This window comes from Panthera onca, chromosome F1 (genome assembly GCF_046562875.1).
Source record: "Panthera onca isolate mPanOnc1 chromosome F1, mPanOnc1 haplotype 2, whole genome shotgun sequence".
Lineage (NCBI taxonomy): Eukaryota > Metazoa > Chordata > Mammalia > Carnivora > Felidae > Panthera > Panthera onca.
Window position 1 is genome coordinate 30,097,469 of NC_138355.1, and position 21,467 is coordinate 30,118,935.

Sequence of the window (21,467 nt, forward strand, 5' to 3'; positions counted from 1 at the left end):
GCAGATGAAGGGGCTTACTGTGAGATTTGTAAAAGAGTAAGGAGGGAAATAATATGGCCTGATGCACTTGTACACTTAAAACAGGACACATCATAAATCCAGGGGGTGAAAAAGTTCTACCCACATTTAGGATATCTGTCACCAGGCGAAACATAGCACATGTTTAGGGAAGACAAGACAGTATAAGCTTAAATTCTATGTTTAGGCAACTTTATCATACAATTTAGATCTTAAAACAAATGCATACTCCTTAGCATAAATGCAGTTCTCTTCAGGTGACTTAGTTATTTAAACTCAATTCATCTAAACATCTTTCAGCTCTCTTCTGTGTCTTATGCCAAGGTCACTAAACTTTGTACATACCTTGGCTCCTATATTTCTCCGAGCGGCCTGGTGTAGGCAAAATACTTGTTATTCAATAAATACTAGGAGAGATCATAATTATTTCAATAAATATTTCACTTAATTTGAGAGTAAGAGGTGTTTAATCCTACCTTTGCTTTGTCAATTGTCAAAGTAATGATATGCTCCTTTGAGAGACAGAAGGATATGCTTTTTGTTACAGGGTTACAACGCCACATCCTCAGTGTTTAACTCTGAATGTGCATTAGCACCTCACTGACTCTTTCACAAAGAAATCAGACCTTAGGTTTAACATTTAAAAAGCATCAAATTAAGGAAAATAAGTATTCAAATATAAATAATACAATATTTCTAAGAAGGAACAGGGTGGGAATTCTCCTTTATAAAAGGAAAAACACTATTCAAAGAGTTCCCAAGACATAAAAATAGACACAAAAGAAAATCAAAGACACCCTAAAAACTGGCATTCTTAACCATAAGTTCACAGATCAACTATAAGGAATTCCTCCTGAAACTAGATATAAAATCCTAGGACACATCTGCATTTTTTTTTTAAATACTTAAATTGATTTATTTCCCTTAAAGAAAATTAAGATTCACTACTTCCAGAATGCTAAAATTTCTGAAGAGAAGGGCATACAAGAGCAAGTCTTTCCTGTTCCAGGATGCCTGGAACAAATTAGTGCAAGTGGACTGCAATTGACTGAACTTATTGAATGTTAGCCAGTGAAAAGCATTGCTTTTTTTTTCTGAACTTATTGAAATCTTTAGTGGTAGAATTTTTATTCACATAAAGAGAAGTAAAGTCCTTTTATTTGGGAAAGATCCTGAGAAACATTACCAACAACAGCTTAGAGCCTAAAGAACACTGAGAAATGGCTCTAGTTACTAAAGGAAGGAATCTGAAATATCTAAATAAGCTGGAATAGATTTAGTAGAATAAGAAGCCTTTAATTCTTATACCAAAGTTTATGTGCTCCTCAGACTCACATTTAATAGTTTCTATTTAACTTTGTTAAAGGGTAGCATACATAAATCCTGCAGACTAAAATACCTGATGATTTTGTTACACAAAACCCTCTACATGTTCTGCCTTCTCGAAGTCCTAAAGAACTGCATAAATGTAATCTTAATCACGTCTTCGATCTTAATTCAGGTGCATTCCCCAAAAAGGTTTAACAGAATTATGGGGCTTGAGGGTTTCACACAGAAGCATCAATTCTGACCATTTATTTCTGGCACATAAAGTCCAGAAGCAGCCCTATAAATCTTCTACGGATGAAGCAGATCCTCCTAGAAAGCTATGAACAGGACATAATGTACATCTCCAGTGTCTACACAGCATTCAAACTAAATAAACTCCACAGCAAAACTGAATTTTAGGCCATACCTCCACTCATTAAGTTTAAATAAAAATTAAAAAAATAAAAGTTTCTTGTGGTAAGAGTAATTACTTAGTCTTTGTTACGAAAGATTATCAGTACTCTTACCATTCATCACTATCCCAGCCACTATTTTGAAATATCTTCTCCATGAACAGATATGTATGTGCATGTGCTGTACAGAATTGGGATCATTATCTATGTGTGCAATGTTTATATTTTTATGTAACATTCTGTTAAGAGTACATAACATTACTATATATCCTCTTAATATCATGATTTTAAGGGCTTGATAGTGTTCTCTCACGTGAATGTTCTGGAATTTATTTTGTTTTCATATTACTTGGAATTTACATTATTTTTTCAAACTTTTGCTACTTTAAGCCATGCTAGAACAATTTTACCCTTGCATTTTTTATTCATACATCTGACTTAAGAAAAAGTCAAAGAATATGGAATATTTACAGTTTTAAAAGGGAACTTTGAAAAACATTTAAAAGAGAACCAAATTATAGCTAGCAATTACTGAATACTTACTATGTTCTATAATAAGCTGTGTGGATTATCTCTCTTAACATTTACAACCACAGGGCAGGTAACATTTTTATTCTCAGTTTTAAAACGGAGAAATAAGGCTAAAGAAGGAAACTGTCCATGGACACAAAGGAAGTTAGTGGCAGAGCTAGGATTAGAGCCCAGGTCTCAGGCCTAAACTTTTAACTTCTACAATAACCTGTCTCAGTGTTCTCAATGAGTTGGTGAATATGAAAGTACTAATCAAAAGTAAGGAATTAACCCAAATCAAATTTTATCATAACCCAAATGCCTATATTTCCTGAAAAGAAGGGGAGAACCGTAACAATGCCAGACACATACCGATTTTTCTAGTTCACTATCTCCTATGACTATTTGGAAATTATTATATTAAAAGATCACCAAATACTATATACAATGAGAAGCCTACAGGCAACTTATACCTGGTTAATATTCTATAGAAATCTGCAACAAACAAATGCACTACAAGAATTATCATTTTACATATTTTTACAATTCTTACACTATGAAAATGACTAAATATTTAAAAAAATTTTTTTAATGTTTTTTATTTATTTTTGAGAGGCAGAGAGAGACAGAGCATGAGAGAGGGAGGGGCAGAGAGAGAGGGAGACACAGAATCCAAAGCAGTCTCCAGGCTCTAAGCTGTCAGCACACAGCCTGACGCAGGGCTCAAATCCACGAACTGTGAGATCGTGACCTGAGCTATGGTTGGATGCTCAACCGAGTCATCCATGCACCCTTAGATCCATCTTTGAACAGTCCGTTTTCTCTTGAAAACTACAATTAATTCCCATTACCATTTCGTGAACAAAATTTCAATTATTTTCTAACCAGTCATCCCTATGATATCTAAATTCAATTTCCTATTGAATTTGAATGAGTGAACTGAGTGGGTGGGAGCTTTTTCTAATTATTAAAGCTCTTCTACTTATACTGCTTTAAAACTGTCAGCAATTCAATTTTTTAATGCTGTATTTCAAAGTTTAATACAAAGATACAAAAATTTCTTTCTTTTTTGAAAAAAAACAAAGAGAAATTATCTGTTTGGAACTCAATTAGTAAGATTCCCTTCTTTCTCTTAAATCCAAAAACTGATTCGTAGTTTCTTTTTTTTTAATTTAAAAAAAAATATTTATTTTTGAGAGAGACAGAGAGAGACAGTATGTGAGCAGGGGAGGGGCAGAGAGAGGGAGACAGAATCCGAAGCAGGCTCCAGGCTCCAAGCTGTCAGCACAGAGCCCAAGGTGGGGCTGGAACCTAAGCTGTGAGATCATGACCTGAGCTAAGTTGGTCGCCCAACCCACTGGGCCACCCAGGCGCTCCTGATTTGTAGTTTCTAACAAGAATTTGGTTAAATGAGGAATGGAAGGACCAAGAAAAGGAACAAGAGAAATTCCTTAAAATTTGCTTTTTTTGGGCGCCTGGGTGGCTCTGCCAGTTAAGCGTCCGACTTTGGCTCAGGTCATGATCTCACAATTGGTGAGTTCGAGCCCCACATCGGGCTCTGCACTGACAGTAAGGAAGAAGACTGTTTAGAATTCTTGCTCTCTCCTCTCTCTCTGCCCCTGCTGGTGCTTTCTCTCTCTCAAACAGATAGAAAGATACATAGATAAATAGATAAATAAATACCAAAAAATACAAAAATAAAATTTGCTTTTTTTCCCTTTTGAGTTGAGCATTTGTAGCTTCAGGCTCAAAAACTATATATGGCATCATGACTCTTTGGTCACCATTTTTGGAGGCAAATTTATTTGATAACAAATAAAACCTGTATTAAACAGGGTTATGAATAAAACTTCTGTTAAAGGGAATTATGAAATAATAAATTTGTAGTTCACTGCTCACTGCTTCAATATTTTTTCACTCCAAAATAAGAAATAAAGGGCAAAAGAATATAAACATGTAATGTAAGAACACAAAATAAAACCTTACTTATTGATGATTTTTTTCCCCCTGAAAGCACTTCCTCCCTCTGGAACAAATGTTTTTGTAGTTTTAACCCGTGTAAGCCTTATTTACCATAATTTACTTTCGAATTACAATTTCACTGAAAGGTTTTAAAAAACTGCTAGAAATACTTAACAGTAATTCACTTATAAGTACAATGACAATTTCTTTAAAATTTTTTTGAAATTATATCCCATTCCTTTAAGTTTACATCTCAAGCCTGAGCCACAAATGTAAAAGTTTACCTCTTACTTAGAATTATATTTGACAATTAAACATACCCAACACATGCCTACTGCATGTCAGCTATGCACTAGATTCAGTGTTCCTTTCCTTAACGACATCAGAAAAGTAATACAATTTACCGAAACTATCCTCATTCCTCCAAATTTCAATTTCATTCCTTTCCATTAGCACCAAGTTGTACAGAAAACATCTGTTATATACCTATATAATGTTTTCTCAAAATTCAAATTTTTGCCTTATTGATCTCATAGCATTAGGATATGTCTACAGTACCAACAAATGCAATCTTCCCAGATATTAAGATAAAAATATTAAATTGCAACCTACTAAATACAGGCAGAAGGGCATGATGACAAGGATTGTGAACCTGGAGACAGAAAATTTAAGTTCTCTCAGTTCCATTAATGGTAAAACTATACAACCACAGTGAGTTAAACTCTCTGTACCTCAGGGATATTTTGTTTTCTCATTTTTTTCTATTTTCTTTTAGATTTCAAGGGTTTATTATCTCCTTGAAGATTGTATGATAACGCCATAAAAAAATGATGAAATGGTAAAACTCGCAGTACTATTTTACGTTAAAAGTTCGGAAAAGGGGGCATATATTTGAAAGCAGTATCAGGTGGCACTTGATCCGAATTTTTGAAGTTGAGGAAAAATCTAGAAGTTACAGAGAATAGAAGAGATATAGGGATGCCTGGGTGGCTCAGTTGGTTAGGCTAATCCAGCTCTGGATTTCGGCTCAGGTCACTATCTCACGGTTTTTGTGAGTTCGAGCCCCACACTGGGCTCTGCGCTGACAGCGGGCCTGCTCAGGATTCTCTCTCTCTCTGCCCCTTCCCCTCTCGCTCTTGTGCACTCTCTCTCTCTCAAAATAGATGAGTAAACACTAAAGAGAGAGAGAGAGAGAGAGAGAGAGAGAGATTAAAAATTAAGAGACACACTTTGCAAAAGGACCTGGAACTGAATAATGAAATCAGCACAGTATATGTTAGGAGATTAGACTAGCTGGAGCTGATGCAAATGTAAAGATCATTTAGAATTTGATGGATTATATACATTGTGGCTGCAAAAAAATGGTTTTGAGGCCAGACTGCCTAGGTTCAAATCCTAGCTCTGCTACTTACCAGCTGAGTGCTTGTACAAGGTCTAATTCTTTCCACTATTCCTAGACAGAAGCAATAAAGCAATGGAAAGAGAAAGGACTATACCAATGCAGTGATCTATTTATCTATTATCTTGAGTATATTGTGCTGTCCAGTTGTTTGCCTATCTCTCCACAGACTGCACATTCTTTGCCTAGTTAAAAATCTCCCTGAAAGCTGTTTCTCTACAATGCATTCTGTTATCACTGAAATAATTTTAGAGTTCAAAATACCTAAGATACTCCCAGGTATAAAGCTCATCTTAGAGATGCCTATGTTAAAAACCTAGAATAGAAGCATGACCAATGTCATGTTAATGTCACAGATTCCCATTACAACATTTAACAGAAAAAAATACTCAGTCACTCACAAAAATGTATTTTTTTTTTAAAAGCACATTTATGCTACATACCCCTTTTTAGAACTTACAATAATCATAGCTTATATCACTGGTCTCTAAAGTGGGATGACTGAAATTGTGCAAAGTAATCACATGGGGTGGGCAAGAAAATATTAGATTATCTATTTGTACATTTTATTCAAACAAAAATTAAGCTTTACTAATATGTAAACTGCAAATAAATAGTTAGTACCCTTACTTGGTCCATAGTCTGTCTGACAGTCATGTTTACTTTCAGTATGTGAGGTATTCTAAGAGAAAGTGGGAATTCTACAACACAGAGAATTCAACAACAAAAATAAAAACAAAAACAAACAAAAAAAATCCTGGTTCATTCATTCAAGTCCATGCTGAGGTTTAGTAAGTACCTTAGTAAAAAAGTTTGTGGACTATGTTATAAAATGTCAAATTACCCTCACAAAATGCATAAGCAGACTGAAAATATTCCTGCTAGCATTCAATCAAATAAAGTGAATTACCAACTGGGAAAGAAAGAAAGAAGTTGGATCTCTCCTTCACACCTTATACCAAAATAAATTCTAAATAGATCAAAGAGTAACCATAAAAAGTGAAACTACAGAAATGCTAGAAGAAAATACAGAAGTTTTAAGTGTCTCAAATCATAAAAGTTCTATAAATGCAACTACCTAAAAACAAAATCATTTTCTAAATGATACAAACATCATCACAAGTCAAAACCTAAACCACAAATTGGACAAAAGTATACATAACTCATATAACAAAGACCTAATTCCCTTAACATATGAAGAGCTTCTCTAATAATTTTTTTAAGCTTATTTATTTGAGAGAGAGAGAGAGAGAGAGAGAGAGAGAGAGGAAGAGAGAGAGAAGAGCTGAAGAGGGGCAGAGAGAGAGGGAGTGAAAAGCCCAAGTAGACCCCAGGCTATCAGCGCAGAGCCCAATGCAGGGCTCAAACCCATGACATGAGATCGTGACCTGAGCCAAAATCAAGAGTTGAATGCTTAACCAACAGAGCCAACCAGGTGTCCCTCTGATAATTAACCCATTCTTTATATACCTAGTGAGCAAAGACAAACTCTGCCAGTATGTGTTAATGAAGGAGTGAAGGAAAGCAGCACCCATACATTCCTGTTAAGAGCATTAAAAAACAACTCTATGGATGGCAATTTAGCAATTTTCATTTCTAGCAAATTATCCTAGAGATACCTACACAAGTATAAAACAACATATGTAAAATAGTCATTACAGCATTGTTTGTAGTATCAAAAGACTGAAAAGAGCCTAAATGCCCATTATAGTAAGACTAAATAAATAACAGGAAACTTGTATAATGTAATACCACGCAGCATTTTTTTAAACAAAGGAGCGGTTGGAATACTTACAGAATAATCTCCAAAATATGGGCCCCTGGGTAGGTCAGTCGGATAAGCGTCCGACTTCAGCTCAGGTCATGATCTCACAGTTCAGGCCATGATCTCACAGTCTGTGAGTTTGAGCCCCACGTCGGCTCTGTGCTGCAGCTCAGACCCTGGAGCCTGCTTCAGATTCTGTGTCCCCCAATCTCTCTGTCCCTCCCCTGCTCACATGCTTTCTCTCAAAAATAAATGTAAAAAAAAATTTTTTTAATAAAAAAAGAAAATAAGTTGCAAAATATTGTGTAAAACAAATGAAAAAAATTCTAAGAAACTTGTGCAGTAATACCTTAGGGACACCCAGCCACATAGCGAGGGAAAACAGATGGAAGGAAGACTTTCACTATACACTTTTGTATATTTTGCATTTTTACACAATCTATATATATTTTCTACTGAAAAACCTAATTGATATATCAAAAAACAGCACTGCAAAAAAAAAAAAAAAAAAAAAAAAAAAGCAAAGCCATCGACAGAATATCTTAACAACATAATCACAAGCAAACAACATGAAAAAAGTGGAGCAAGCGCTTACATTCCTAATATAAGGTCACAATCAGTCACACTTTGAAGCAAAATTAGAAATGATCTAATCCAGATCTGACAAATTTGACTAATGAAATTCAAAAAATAGTAATAAGGCTATCTGAAATACATCCATTATCATCAACAACAAAATCTGTCTTACATATTTATTGTGATGTGTACTTTCTAGCTAATGACAGTATGAAGCTATCAGGATTAACAGGGCATTTAACAACTAAGTATCTAAAACATGGAGATAAACCTTTATGAATTTGTCAGCAATGACTTAAAGTCCAAAGATATTCCAAGTATTTGATAAAATTTTAGAAAGCATAATGAAAAATGTTTAGAAACTGCTTTTGTAACTTCTTCATAGCTACAAAGAGCCACATACCACTGAGGAAATGGATTCCTTCTGCCATGGAAAGAAAAATGCTAGAATGACGCACACAAAATATATGGAAACAAAAACACAATTACTTTTCATCATATACTACTGGAAAACAGGTAAAAAACATTGCTGATGGCTTGAAGAAATAAAAAGAAGAAATTATACAATGTTGGCTATTTGCTTGAATAAAAAACAGATTTTCTAATATGTCTCAGCTTATGAAATTGCCATATTTTATTTTAATGGGGAAATACAAGAACAATTTTTGGTGATACACTAAAAACATGTACTGGAGAAGATACATTCTTTAAGTTTCTATAAACATAATATTTCTTTATTAAGATTCTGCAAAAGGTATAATTTAGGCAACTATTAAATCATGCCCTGATGCAATATTTTTGGTTAGTGCATTAGTTTTAAAACATTAAAATGAAACATATAATTTACTAAGTTCAGAACTGGCTATTAAAATTCAGCAAAATAGGGGCACCTGGGTGGCTCAGGTGGTTAATCGTCTTGACTCTGGATTTCAGCTCAGGTCATGATCTCACGGTTCATGAAATCCAGGCCTGTGTCAGGCTCCACGCTAGCAGCGCAGAGCCTGCTTGGGATTCTCTCTCTCTCCCTCTCTCTCTGCCCTTCCCCCCACTTGCTCTCTAAGTAAATAAAAAGCTTAGCAATACAGATAATATAATTAAATATAATATAAATATAAATAATACTTCAGCAGTTGTTCATTTACAACCTTAGCACAACTCTTTTGATTTTGTGTATCATGTTATTCAAACCCTTTATTTAAACTGATGTAGTTATTTAACTATCCAGATGTTTACATCTTAATTTCCAATCCTAAGAGTAAGCTCATTTGGAATAAGAATTTTGGAATTCCCTCTTTTGCCTAGAATTTGTTGATTTCATTCTTAAATTCTGGGATACAGAATACTTTTATTTAAAAAAATACTTTTTAGGAGAGCTAGGTGGCTCAGTCAGTTCAGCATCCGACTCTTGATTTTGGCTCAGGTCAGGATCTCACAGTTCGTGAGATTGAGCCCCAGTCTGGCTCTGCACTGACCACGTGAAGCCTGCTTGGGATTCTTTCTTTCCTCTCTCTCTGTCCCTCTCATGCTAAGGAAATAAATAAACATTTTTGAAAAAAAAACCTAATAAAAACAGTAACATAGTTTTACATATGTTAAATAAGAAATACACATATACCATAGTAAACATGGCACTGTACCTTAAAAAGATCTTAAGTTTGCTTGTAGAAATGGTTGTCTGAAAGGCGTTTATGAATTATTGTGAAGTGAAGAGGGCTAGCCATATAACATCAGGGAAAGTTTACACCAGATGTGAATGGGTATGGCACATAACACAAGTGGTAAAATAAGGTAAATGGTAAATGTTTGAGGTGTGCACATGTGTGTTTTTTGTGTCTTTCTACAGAGCTTGGTTTAGTTGGGTATAATATTCTGAGTTTACCTAGTGTTTCGTAAGGGTGAAACTACACATAAATAAACACAAAATTCATGTTGGGGTCTATCTGTTCCCTAATACAGTAATTGTATTGGAACAAACTCATGTTTTCAAATCATGTGTTACATGTTTCAAATCATGTGAACTAATTATATTTAGAAACTAACATCTGGATACTCAGTGTGCTCATTGTTATTGGAGTTTTGATTCCCATTCCCTCTTAGTACACAAAACTAATGCATGTATGCATACATACCCATGTACGACATCAGCCTATGTATGTCGAAAACTATGAGCTCATCGTAATATCTCCAATGCCAGCCCAACACCATACAGTTTATTCTAGCTTTATCCTTCTCCATATCTGTAATTTCCTCCCCTAAAAGAAGTCTGGCTCCTATTACCTTCAACATATTTAGTTATTTGATCAAGCCTCTGTGTGTAACCAACATGACTGCAGTGACCCACTCCCACCCATGCAGGTGCCTTCCTCATCCCATTCAGGTTCCAATACTGTACACTGGGCTTTTGGAGTAAATTACTAGGTGCAGGAGAGTAATGGGGAGAGAGAAGGGGAAGAGAGAGGAAGAGAAAACAAAAAATGTTTGTTTTTTAAAAAAGGAGACATGAAAAATTTTGAAGGAGAAGAGCCCACTGTTACAAAGTTATTTTAAAATATAAGAAAAGAGAAGAATACAGGCAGACTTTGGTTCCACATCAGTAAGTACTTTTCTGCAATATAAAGCAGTTTCATCCTTTATAAAACATTATACTGTGGAAAATTTCAAACATACACAAAACTAGAGAGAACGGAAATGAGCTCTCATAGACATGTCAATTAGCAGGAATAAAACAAACATATTGGACACAGGCAAAGAAACTATTAATCAAAGTAAATGATGCTAACTTTTCCACAAGGGGTCATTTATACAGTATAAGACACAGTAGGACCCAGGACTCTACTCTCCTTATGGAACTCATATTCTATAGGAAGGATAAACAAGACATTAAGTAAACTAAGGTACTTTCAGATTGTTTTAATGGCTATGAAGAAAATGAAACCAGGTAATATGATACTGTAACAAGTGCAGGGAAGGTGACATTAGAATGAGTGGTTTGAGAACATGTCTGTGAAGAGGTGGCATTTGAGTTGAAATCTGAATGACAAGGAGGAGCTAGCCTGGCAAAAACGTGAGGACAAGTGTAATAGAAAATACAAAGGCTCTAACGAAAGTTAGACATGTTTGAGGACATACGGGTTTTAGTGGTGGGAAACCGTACTGTAAGAGAACTATAAGAACAATAGTGTGAAAGCTGAAGAAATAAAAGTGCAACTTAAAATACATATTCACCCATGTGTCAACCATTTATAGGACTGTGCATTTAGCACTGTGCTAAGACTACACTAAAAGTGGAAGACATTTCCTACTCTCAGCCAAAATACAGTGTGTTGATTTTATAGACCTACATCACACTGAGAACAGTACAAGATGATATATAATTGATAAAATATTACATTACTACCAAAAAAGAGGAAAATTAGTTCCTCTTGGATTATTCATTAGCAATGCCACTGAAGTGACAATTCTAATATTTTCAGCACTGACTTTATAAAGATGATTACCTTAACAAGTACTTTCTAATTATTCTTTTTTTCTTTTTTCCAAAAGAGTCATAACTATGATTTGTTGAGTATCTATCTACATTATGCTAGAGTCCTGAATTGCCAGAATGCCATTACCATTTTGTACAGAGCAAAGTTAGGCTCAAAGTGATTTGCCGAAAGTCAACCAACTGGCTGAGTTACGATTCAAATTCAGATTCCACTACTAACACAGTGTCCTTTCTACATAATTATCCTGGGCTTTTTTTCTTTCCTATTTTTTTAATGTTTATTTATTTATTTTGAGAGAGAGAGAGAGAGAGAGCGAGCACATGTGTGTTCAAGGGCAAGCTCTCAGAAAAGATAAAGGTAAGAATAGGGAGATACCAATATTATCTAATGCTTTATGGCAAACTTCCTATCCAAATAAATTTAACATCTACAATGAAACCATGCCAAATGAACCACCAAATTTAGCCATATAATTTACATGAGAGAGTGAGACTAAATAATCCTTTAAAAAATTCAGTCATCTAACCTAACTACTATCCTTTATTTTGTCACGTTTCTTCTGATCTTATTTATAACCAAAGTTCCTTTTCCATCCAATGCATCTTCTGCCAGCCAAGGTTAGCATTCAAGTCTGCAAGTAAGTATTAATTAATACAATAAACATTCAACTTTCACTTGAAGGTTCAATCTTATTTTCTCTCATACTCATACTATCTCCTTCCTCTTTTTCCATTACTAAGTGTCACAGACGATACTATCATTACATTGCTTTCTATATTTATAAGGATCCCAGCTCATATCCCCAGACTTATGGGCGACACATTTATTCCCCTTAGACATTAACTCTTCCTTTCTCCTTCCTCCATGATGGAAACAAATTTCAACAGTCTATATGAAAGATGAGCTCAACAACCCTTATACATTTAAAATTATAGACATGCTGATGAAATTTATTTCAGTGATTACTGCCATCTGCTTTTTCTATTTTACAGGAAAGAGGGTCTGCCACTGCAAATTGAACTATTGGTTCATTTAAATTATTCTACCTCTGAAAGTAACCTATATTTAATTTTCTAGGAAATGTATAAAACATCAATACATTGTTGTACAATGTTATTGTACATCAATACAATAACTATAATATTATGGAAGAATACACAAAATTTCAAAATGCTATCAGCAGGTTTGGCTGTTTTATAAGTAAATCTTGCTTTCCTTACAAAGTAAATCTACTAATATAAAATATGTCTTAAATTTTTAAACAGCGACAGATAAAAGATATGGATTAAAAGAAGCTTCAAAGAAATAGCTTCAGTTTTCTGTAAAAATTAGAAACTTACATTTTCTAATACATTCCATTCCAAGTATTATTTATTAGGTACTGATATGAAAGGCATCTTTTGAATGACAGGCCTTATTAGAAAAGCTATACCAAAGAGTTCCTCCATTTACTAACAGCTTGAAAATTTGGTCATAATGATCTCAAATTAAGGAAGTTACTAATGATCAGACAAAAAATACATAAATGAATAAGGTATGCCTGTAACTTGTGGGTTAACAATTATAAAAAATATAGGCATACGGATCAGAAATAAAAAAAATAATAGTTTTTAATCACAGACAACATAATGTGTATGTACTATATCCTCAGAAATCTACAAAAGCAGTGCTATTACTAATAAGTTAATGAGGTTTTGGATTATAAGGACAATATACAAAATTCAATTGTATTTCAACATTCTAGCAATAATTAGGAAATAAAATTCTAGAATAGTATCATCTATGATAGCATCGAAAGTATGAAATGCTTAGGGACAGACTGAGCAAATATGTGCAAGATCTGTACATAAAAGCGTGGAAAACAGAAACTTTGGAAAACTAAAAATGTTAAAAAAGACAAAGTAAACAAGACTTAAATAAGTGGAGAAATACTACATGTTCATGAACTACAATGTTCAACATTGTTAATGTGTCAATTCTCACCAAAATGATCTATGGCTTTAATGCAGTCCCAATCAAAATCCCAGCAGGGTCTCTTTGGGGTTTTGTTTGTTTTTACAAAATTTGACAGGATTTTAAAATGTATTTGGAAATGCAATAAACCTAGAATAGCCAAACAATTTTGAAAATGAAGAAAAAAACTGAAGATTTACACTGTCCAATTTCAAGACTTACTATGAAGCAATAGTAATGAAAATAAGTGTTACACGGGCATAAGGATAAACCCTGTGGAGTATAACACAGAGCACAGAAAGAGGTCAGCATATGTATGGTCACTTGGTTTTCTACAAAGATGCCAACATAATTCAATCCTTCTTGTATATATTTGCAAACATACATGAGAAGGAAACACTATTACTCTATGTTATTCTTCTGGAAGTAATAGGATTAGAACGCGTAAAGGCTTACTTTTCCCTGATTAGTAACTATTAAATCCACATAGAAAGGTATCTCACTGTTTCATTTTCTCTATGTTTAGCAATTAGTTCCTCTCCTTTGGGAGCTGGAAAGCAATCAGCTATGCACCACAGAAATACAGCTGGCTTTTCTTTTATTTAATATAGATGAAGGTAGGGGAAGTGAGTATACTCTGAATGCGTAAGAAAAAAACCCCTGTCAAACAGAAGCTTTAAAAAAATGTTTTATTCTAGATTAGAAATGAGAAGAAAAATCAAAATGACAGAAAATATAATGCTGTTAAAGAATCCATAATATATCTTTGGAATGAAAGAAAATCAGCTTGTGACTGTAACCAGTGTCAAAATGTGTTGTTGTTTTTTAAAAATAAGATCATTTCCTTATTAAACTGGATTGGGACAAAGGGGAAAAAGAACAAAAAGTTTCAAAATAAAAGGAAAAACTTTAAATTACTCCTATTTCTTGGAAAAACATTTTCAAGAAAATTTTGACAAGTATTATGGTTCACAGGAGCTTTCCAATGTTTAATAAATATTATATTTGTTATGCCTATAATGTCCCTCTTTGAAACAGAACTGAGTATTGGTATTTTTAGACACGAGAGCTCCCAGCAATGGAATTCGAAAGAATATACTATTCCCTCAAATCTTCATTTGTCCTTTTTAACTAAGATCTGTTTTTAATATAAGGATGAAAGTGACAATACTAAAGAATATAACAGCCTTGAAGTTAAAGCCAGTGTTAAGAGTTTTTTCTTTCACCAACCCTGATTACATTAAATATGGTAGATATTTTTATTTTCTTTAAAAAGGCCAAGGGGGAGAAAAGGAGAGGAGAAAGGAGTATTTAATGAATGCCGTTCTGTGCAAGACACAGAGGTGTTCTGCTGAATGTTTAACAATCAGCCCTTGGGTGTGTGTGTGTGTGTGTGTGTGTATGTATGTGTGTGTGTGTGTGTGTGTGTGTGCGCATGAAATGTGTGTTTGTTATAAATATTGAAGGCTATAGGAAATAATTTAAAAATTATAATAAAATATACAATAGTCTTTATTGTAAATTTCATAAAGCCAGCTTACTCTCACAGAATGCTCTTCTGATTTCGCCAAACTCATGAGAAGCCAACCAAGGGTTGCAACTGATGGAGTGTAATTCCAATCTAAATGTTATTTGATATTTTCACTTAAAGAATAAAAGGAACGTGAAACAACAATGATGTATGTCATAACCTCATTCGTTCATCAATGATATCAGCAACTTCTTTGCTGAATTAGATAACACATGCATACCTTGGAGATATTGATGGTTTGGATCCAGACCACTGCAATAAAACAAATACTGCAAAAAAGTGAGTCAAATGAATGTTTTGCTTTCCCAGTGCATATAAAAGTTATGTTTAGGGGTGCCTGGGTGGCTCAGTCAAATAAGTGTCTGACTTCGGCTCAGGTCATGATCTTTCCGCTCATGAGTTCAAGTTCAGATGTCTGCACAGAGCCTAGAGCCTGCTTTGGATTCTGTGTCTCCCTTTGCCCCTCCCCCACTCTCGCAAGTGCGCTTTCTCTAAAATAAACATTAAAAAATTTAAAAAGTTATGTTTATACTACACTGTAGTCCACTAAATGTGCAATAGCATAATGTCTTTAAAAAACCCAATATACATACATCTTAATTAAAAAATACTTTATGGGGCACCTAGGTGGCTCAATTAGTTAAGCGTCTGACTCTCGATTTTGGCTCAGGTCATGATCTCCTGGTTGTTGAGATCGAGCCATGCGTTGGGCTCTGAGCTGAGCATGGAGCCTGCTTGAGATTTTCGTTCTCCTTCTCTCTCTCCCCACCCCGCCCCTGCTCACGCTCCTTCTGTCTCTCTTAAAATAAATAAACATTTTTTAAAGTACTTTATATGCTGGGGAACCTGGGTGGCTTAGTCGGTTAAGTGTCCAACTTTGGCTGAGCTCAGAGCCTGGAGCCTGCTTCGGATTCTGTGCCTCTCTCTCTCTCTCTCTCTCTCTCTCTCTGCCCTTCCCCCACTTGAGCGTTCTCTCTCAAAGATAAATTAATTAATTAAAAATATATGCTAAAAAATGTTAAACATAAGTTGAGCTTTCAGCAAATGGTATCTTTTTGCCGATAGAGGATCTTGCCTCAGTGTTGATGGTTGCTGACTGATCGGGATGGTAGTTGCTGAAGGTTGGGATGCTCAGGCAAAATTTTTTTTAGGCCAATTAAACTAATTTTATTCAGAGTAAGTTTATCTATTCAATTACAATATTAACACTCTCTAGAGAGATTTTCTAGAGACAATAAATGTAAAATTTAAGAGGTAGAAATCTATTTAGTCTTTTATAGACCACATATTACAGAACTTGCAAATGAAAATTTACACATATAGAAATGATGACAATACTTAAAGGGTGAGGATTTCCATACTGAAACCCATAAGATGTCATATTTTAAACACACGTTTCAAAAAGGGAGAAACTTTTTTTTTTTTTTTCTGGTGCAAAAAAGGCGATTTTATTAAAGCATGGGGACAGGACCCATAGGCAGAGGCTGGTAATAAATTTGGGAGCTGGGGAAGGTAAAATCAAAAAAGGGAGAAACTTTTAATAATTTAGCACAAAATCAAATTACATAGGTGGTACATCCCAGAAAACACTACTTTAAACATGGATACCTGGATCAAAATTCGTTTGGTAGCTTTTAATCAAAAATGAAACATGCTTTTATGTAAAATATAAAGTACTTTTAAATGTTTCTAGAAAAGTCTCTTTGTTACAGTTAAAGTACTAACTTCATCATTTGTGCTCAGCCTCACCTATACACACACAACATGAAATCAGGTGCCAACAAAATCCTGAAGGCAGGTTCTCTTAGTTGATGGACACTTAGGTTGGAAACAAGAGCCCTTCGTTGGCAAGCATTAAGAAGAAATAGTGTCAAAACCTGGCTAATCACTTATGAAAACTAAATACTGACATCCCTTTATTTCCTTTATCTTCCATATGCTTTAAACTCTTATGACGGACTGTTTCGAGTGAGGTTTCATGGTGAGATTTCTCATGTCTACTGAGAGAGCCCTGGGTTGTGTTGTACTTGCTGCGGTGAACCCATGAGCATCTCTGTTTGACTTTCTCTGAGCTGTTTGTGAATTTTCTGTTAAGGGGTTTGGGAAGAGTGTGTCTGTGTTCAGTCTTCTAAGATTGCATCTAGCAGCCCCTGTTTTTTGCATTGGGGTAACTGCTATTTGAATTTTTTAACTGCAGCATTTGTACTGTTGCTCTAATAAAGTTTAGTTTGTTTTAACAGCCATGAACAGGGACGGCTATTGTTAACTGTGCTATAACCATTGTAAAAAGTTTTATAGGAGATTTAACGTTTTTTTTTTTAAATGCTTATTTATTTTGAGAGAGAGAGAGAGAGAGAGAGAGAGAGAGAGAGAGCACGCACACATGATCAGGGGGAGGGGCAGGGGCAGAGAGGGAGAGAGAGAATCCCAAGTAGGCTCCCTGCTGTCCGTGCAGAGTCCACCATGGGGCTCAATACCATAAACCATGAGATCATGACCTGAGCTGAAATCAAGACATCATCATTATCCTGTGTTCAACCTCACCCATACACACACAATGTGAAATCAGATGCCAACAAAACTCTCTTAATCTTTTGACAAAATAACCTCTGCTTCACAATATCAAGACCTTAATTATCCAGTCATCTCTGCAGCCCATGGAGGGTCTTTTAACTATACATTCATAATCACACACACATGCCAAACCAACCTTCAGTGTTCTGCCACAAGAGCGACACCTTACAAAGGAACCTCTTTTAACCAATATTTTCTTGTCCAATCTCAAAGTCATTCTGCACAGAGCAACAGAAACTATTTAAACGCCAAAAAGAGGAAGAGGAAGAACTGGAGGGAAAGGCACATGTGCCATTTGCAAACCCTTAAGCTTTGTGAAGAGTGATCCAAGAATCATCTCTTCTTTCGAATCCAAAAGTCTCCATGCTCGTTTAATATCAGAAGTCCTGGAAAAAGCACAGAAGTGCTTCACTGCTCTGAAGTTATATTCTAGTGTCTCACTGAGAGAAAACAGCTGGCCAACACATCAGGCCATGTAGTGGTCCTGATTAGAATTGTCTTTGTCTCTCTCCATACAGCCTCTGTAAGAGATTCAATTCTTTTTCCTATCTCCAGGCTTTACTGGAAATTTCAGCTGATTATACAATTCAGAACCCAGAAGATTATGACTAAGAGTCTTTCTTGAGGTACCTGGTTGGCTCAGTCAGTTGAGCATCTGACTTCAGCTCAAGTCATGATCTTGCAGTTCGCGGGTTCAAGCCCCGTGTCAGGCTCTGTGTGGACAGCTCAGAGCCTGGAGCCTGCTTTGGATTCTGTGTCTCCTTCTCTCTCTGCCCCTCCCACACTTGTGCTCTGTCTGTCTGTCTCTCTCTCTCTCTCTCTCTCTCTGTCTCTCAAATATAAATAAACAAAAAAATGTTTAAAAAAAGTCTTTCTCATCTTCATTATTCTGACAATAGCAGCATCACCCTGATACTGTCTGTAACACACTGATACTGTCTGAAACACTCTCTCAAGTGGTGCTGACTTGTCCTTCAATGGTCTCCTTCATCTGGATCTGGTTGATCTTTATTAGAAAAACCCTGAACTCCCCAGTGAACATGAATGCGTCCCCATCTTTCACCTCCTTCCTTTTGGGACTTTTAACCAGAACTTGTGCTTTGCCACAGGCCAAGGACTCTAAAGCTCTTCTCATTTCACTGTCTTCTAACCCTGTGGACATTTTTTTATTTCTTCAAGGGTGAATGGATCCCCTTCATGGAACATGAGAACCACCAGCATGTGGAAGAGGGACACATGGAACTCCTTTTCTTCCTTAAACTCTGCTTTTAAAACAGCATGACCTGGGGTGTCTAAGTGGCTCAGTTGGTTATGCGTCCGACTCTTGGTTTTGACTCAGGTCATGATCTCACAGTTTGTGAGATCAAGCCCCACATTGGGTTCTGTGATGACAATGGGGAGCCTGCTCGGGATTCTCTTTCTGCTCCTCCTCATTTTTTCTCTCTCAAAATAAATAAATAAACTTTAAAAAAAAGCATCCCAATTTAGTTTGTCACTGAAGTTTTCAACCATTGTGCTTTCCGAGATAAAATGTCTTAAATATTTCCTGAAGTTTAACCATTTCTGAAGTTTAACCATCTAACTAATCCATAGATTAGTGTATTGTCCAGGATCCTATCACAAGTACATTCACTGTTAGACCTATAGAGCATGGGTCATTTTTATTGTGCACCATACTGCTTGAAATGAACCATGAGGTCCTTGGAGACCTCCATGTCCTTGAATATGCCTTCTAGCTTGCTGGTGAAAGCAATTATCACGCTCATGCTTTAGTTTTGACAACATAGATTTTTCAGCATCTACTGAGGCACTTTTCCCCACAAGGAGTCTTTTTTGCTGAATCTTTTTCATAAAATGCTTCAAAGCATTTGAATGAACCTGAATATTATCATGACCTTGTTAAGAATCCTCTCCAGCTCTTCATCTATTGCTTCTTTAACACTCACTCTTAATTTTGAACCAACAAGCTTTGCTATCAATTCTGCAGGCTTATTTGGCCTCTTATTGATAAATGTTTCAAAGGAGTCCTTCATCAAGTTGAAGAACTTCTCATTTCTCTGAAAACACACTTCTATCACATTGCCCATCAGATCCTTAAAATCCATCAGTTCCTGTCTATGTCTAGGTCTATGTCTTTTTCGGGACTGATGACAACTGTTGTCCCAAAAGTCTGGATGTACTTGCTCCAGTGCGGCGGCAGGATTTGCTGCCCGCCCTTCATGTGGCTGAACAGCTGGTACATCTGAATGAGGTCAGGCACTCTGTTCTCATCAAGCAGGTGGTCAAGCCCTTTCTGCAGAATTGCTGTTAAATGTACTCCTAATAGCTGTTTCTCCACATAAGCAATCAGTGGTTTCTGTGTGCTGTGGTCTAAATACATGATTACTTGGTCTCCTTCTTCCTCTAAACACTTACTGACATGGTTAAGATATTCTGGAATCTCTCTTTCTTGCATTAATCTGTGGCTTTCTGCATCATATAAACAATTAGTTTCTGCCAAAAATTTCAAATGGATCTTAATATACCTGAAGGTCAGAGAGCATACTCAGCTGAGTTCTCAGTAAATTTCAATCCACTGCTTCAATGTTCCTTTCTCATTAAATTAATAGCAAATTTCCATCAATACTTTTACTCAGATGCATTTTTATCACTAATGATCTGCTTTCTAAAAAGTTCCAACCCCATATTCCAGACAGAAGGAAGTGGGGAACTCAGAAATACAAAAATGCAATCCAAAAACAGGAAAATACTTCTGATAATGATCATTTGTCTGCAATGATCTTGCCAGCACACGTTAATCTTCTTTAAAAATAAAACACTATCTAGGCTTCTCTAAACTGAAGGATCTGTGCTTGGACATGATCTTCACAGACCTCGCGCAGCTGTTTGTAGAGCGTTGGAGAAACTTTCTGAGAACAGGTATTTTCAACATCCTGGTAGAGCTCTTCCAGGTTGCATCTGATGGAGGTATCACGCTGTATGGCTTTCACTACCTCATGATGCTTCTGCCAGGTATTCTGAGCGCAGCTATCAGGCAATTTAGGTCTGTCTCAGAAATTTTTGATCACTAGTTTCTTGGAGGGGCCACCACCCCTAGGTTGGAGGTGATGGCCATGGCGAGGAATGCAGGCGTGGTGAGGCTGTTGGTGTACCCAATGAGTGTCAAGAGGTTGCCCTCTCTGGGGGTATCATTGGCCAGGAATGCAGCCAGGAAGCAGTGGCTTCCACCACACCCTGCTGGCTGCCCAACCACCACCTCCCAGCCAGCTCAGACAATTCTTTTTTTTTTTTTTTTTTTAAATGTTTGTTTATTTTTGAGAGACAGAGCGTGAGTGGGGGAGGGACAGAGAGAGAGAGGGAGACACAGAATCAGAAGCAGGCTCCAGGCTCTGAGCTGTCAGCACAGAACCTGACACAGGGCTCAAACCCACCAACCCTGAGATCATGACCTGAGGCAAAGTCCAATGCTTAACCGACTGAGCCACCCAGGCTCAGACAATCCTTAAAATAAGAAGACAACAGTGAAGTTTGCTGCATTGATTGACCCTTCCTTTAACAAATGATTCTTCTGTAGCATATGATGCATTTTACCCACAGGAGGACTTTCAAAACTGGAGTCAATCTTCCCAACCCCCCCCCTTTTTTTTTGTCATTTCAACAAAATTCATAGCATCTTCACCAGGAGTAGATTCCATCTCAAGAAACCACTGTCTTTGCTCATCCATGAGAAGTAACTCTTCATCCATTAAAGTTTTATCATGAAATTGCAGTAATTCAAACATAATAATGAAAAAGTTCAAAATACCACAAAAATTATCAAGATGTGACACAGAAACATGAAGTGAGCAAATGCTACTGGAAAAAAATAGTGCCAATAAAATTACTGGATTCAGGGTCACCACAAAGCTTCAATTTGTAAAAAACACAGTATCTGTGAAGCTCAATAAAATGAAGTGCAATAAAACGAGGT

At 36.0% G+C, this 21,467-nt stretch overlaps 1 protein-coding gene and 1 pseudogene across 3 annotated transcripts in view; both read right to left on the reverse strand.

Annotated features, from left to right (window-relative positions):
• Positions 1-21,467, reverse strand: part of XPR1 (xenotropic and polytropic retrovirus receptor 1) — a 218,207-nt gene that overhangs the window by 102,210 nt on the left and 94,530 nt on the right. The window lies entirely within an intron of this gene.
• Positions 17,277-20,556, reverse strand: LOC132686183 (cullin-4A-like; annotated as a pseudogene).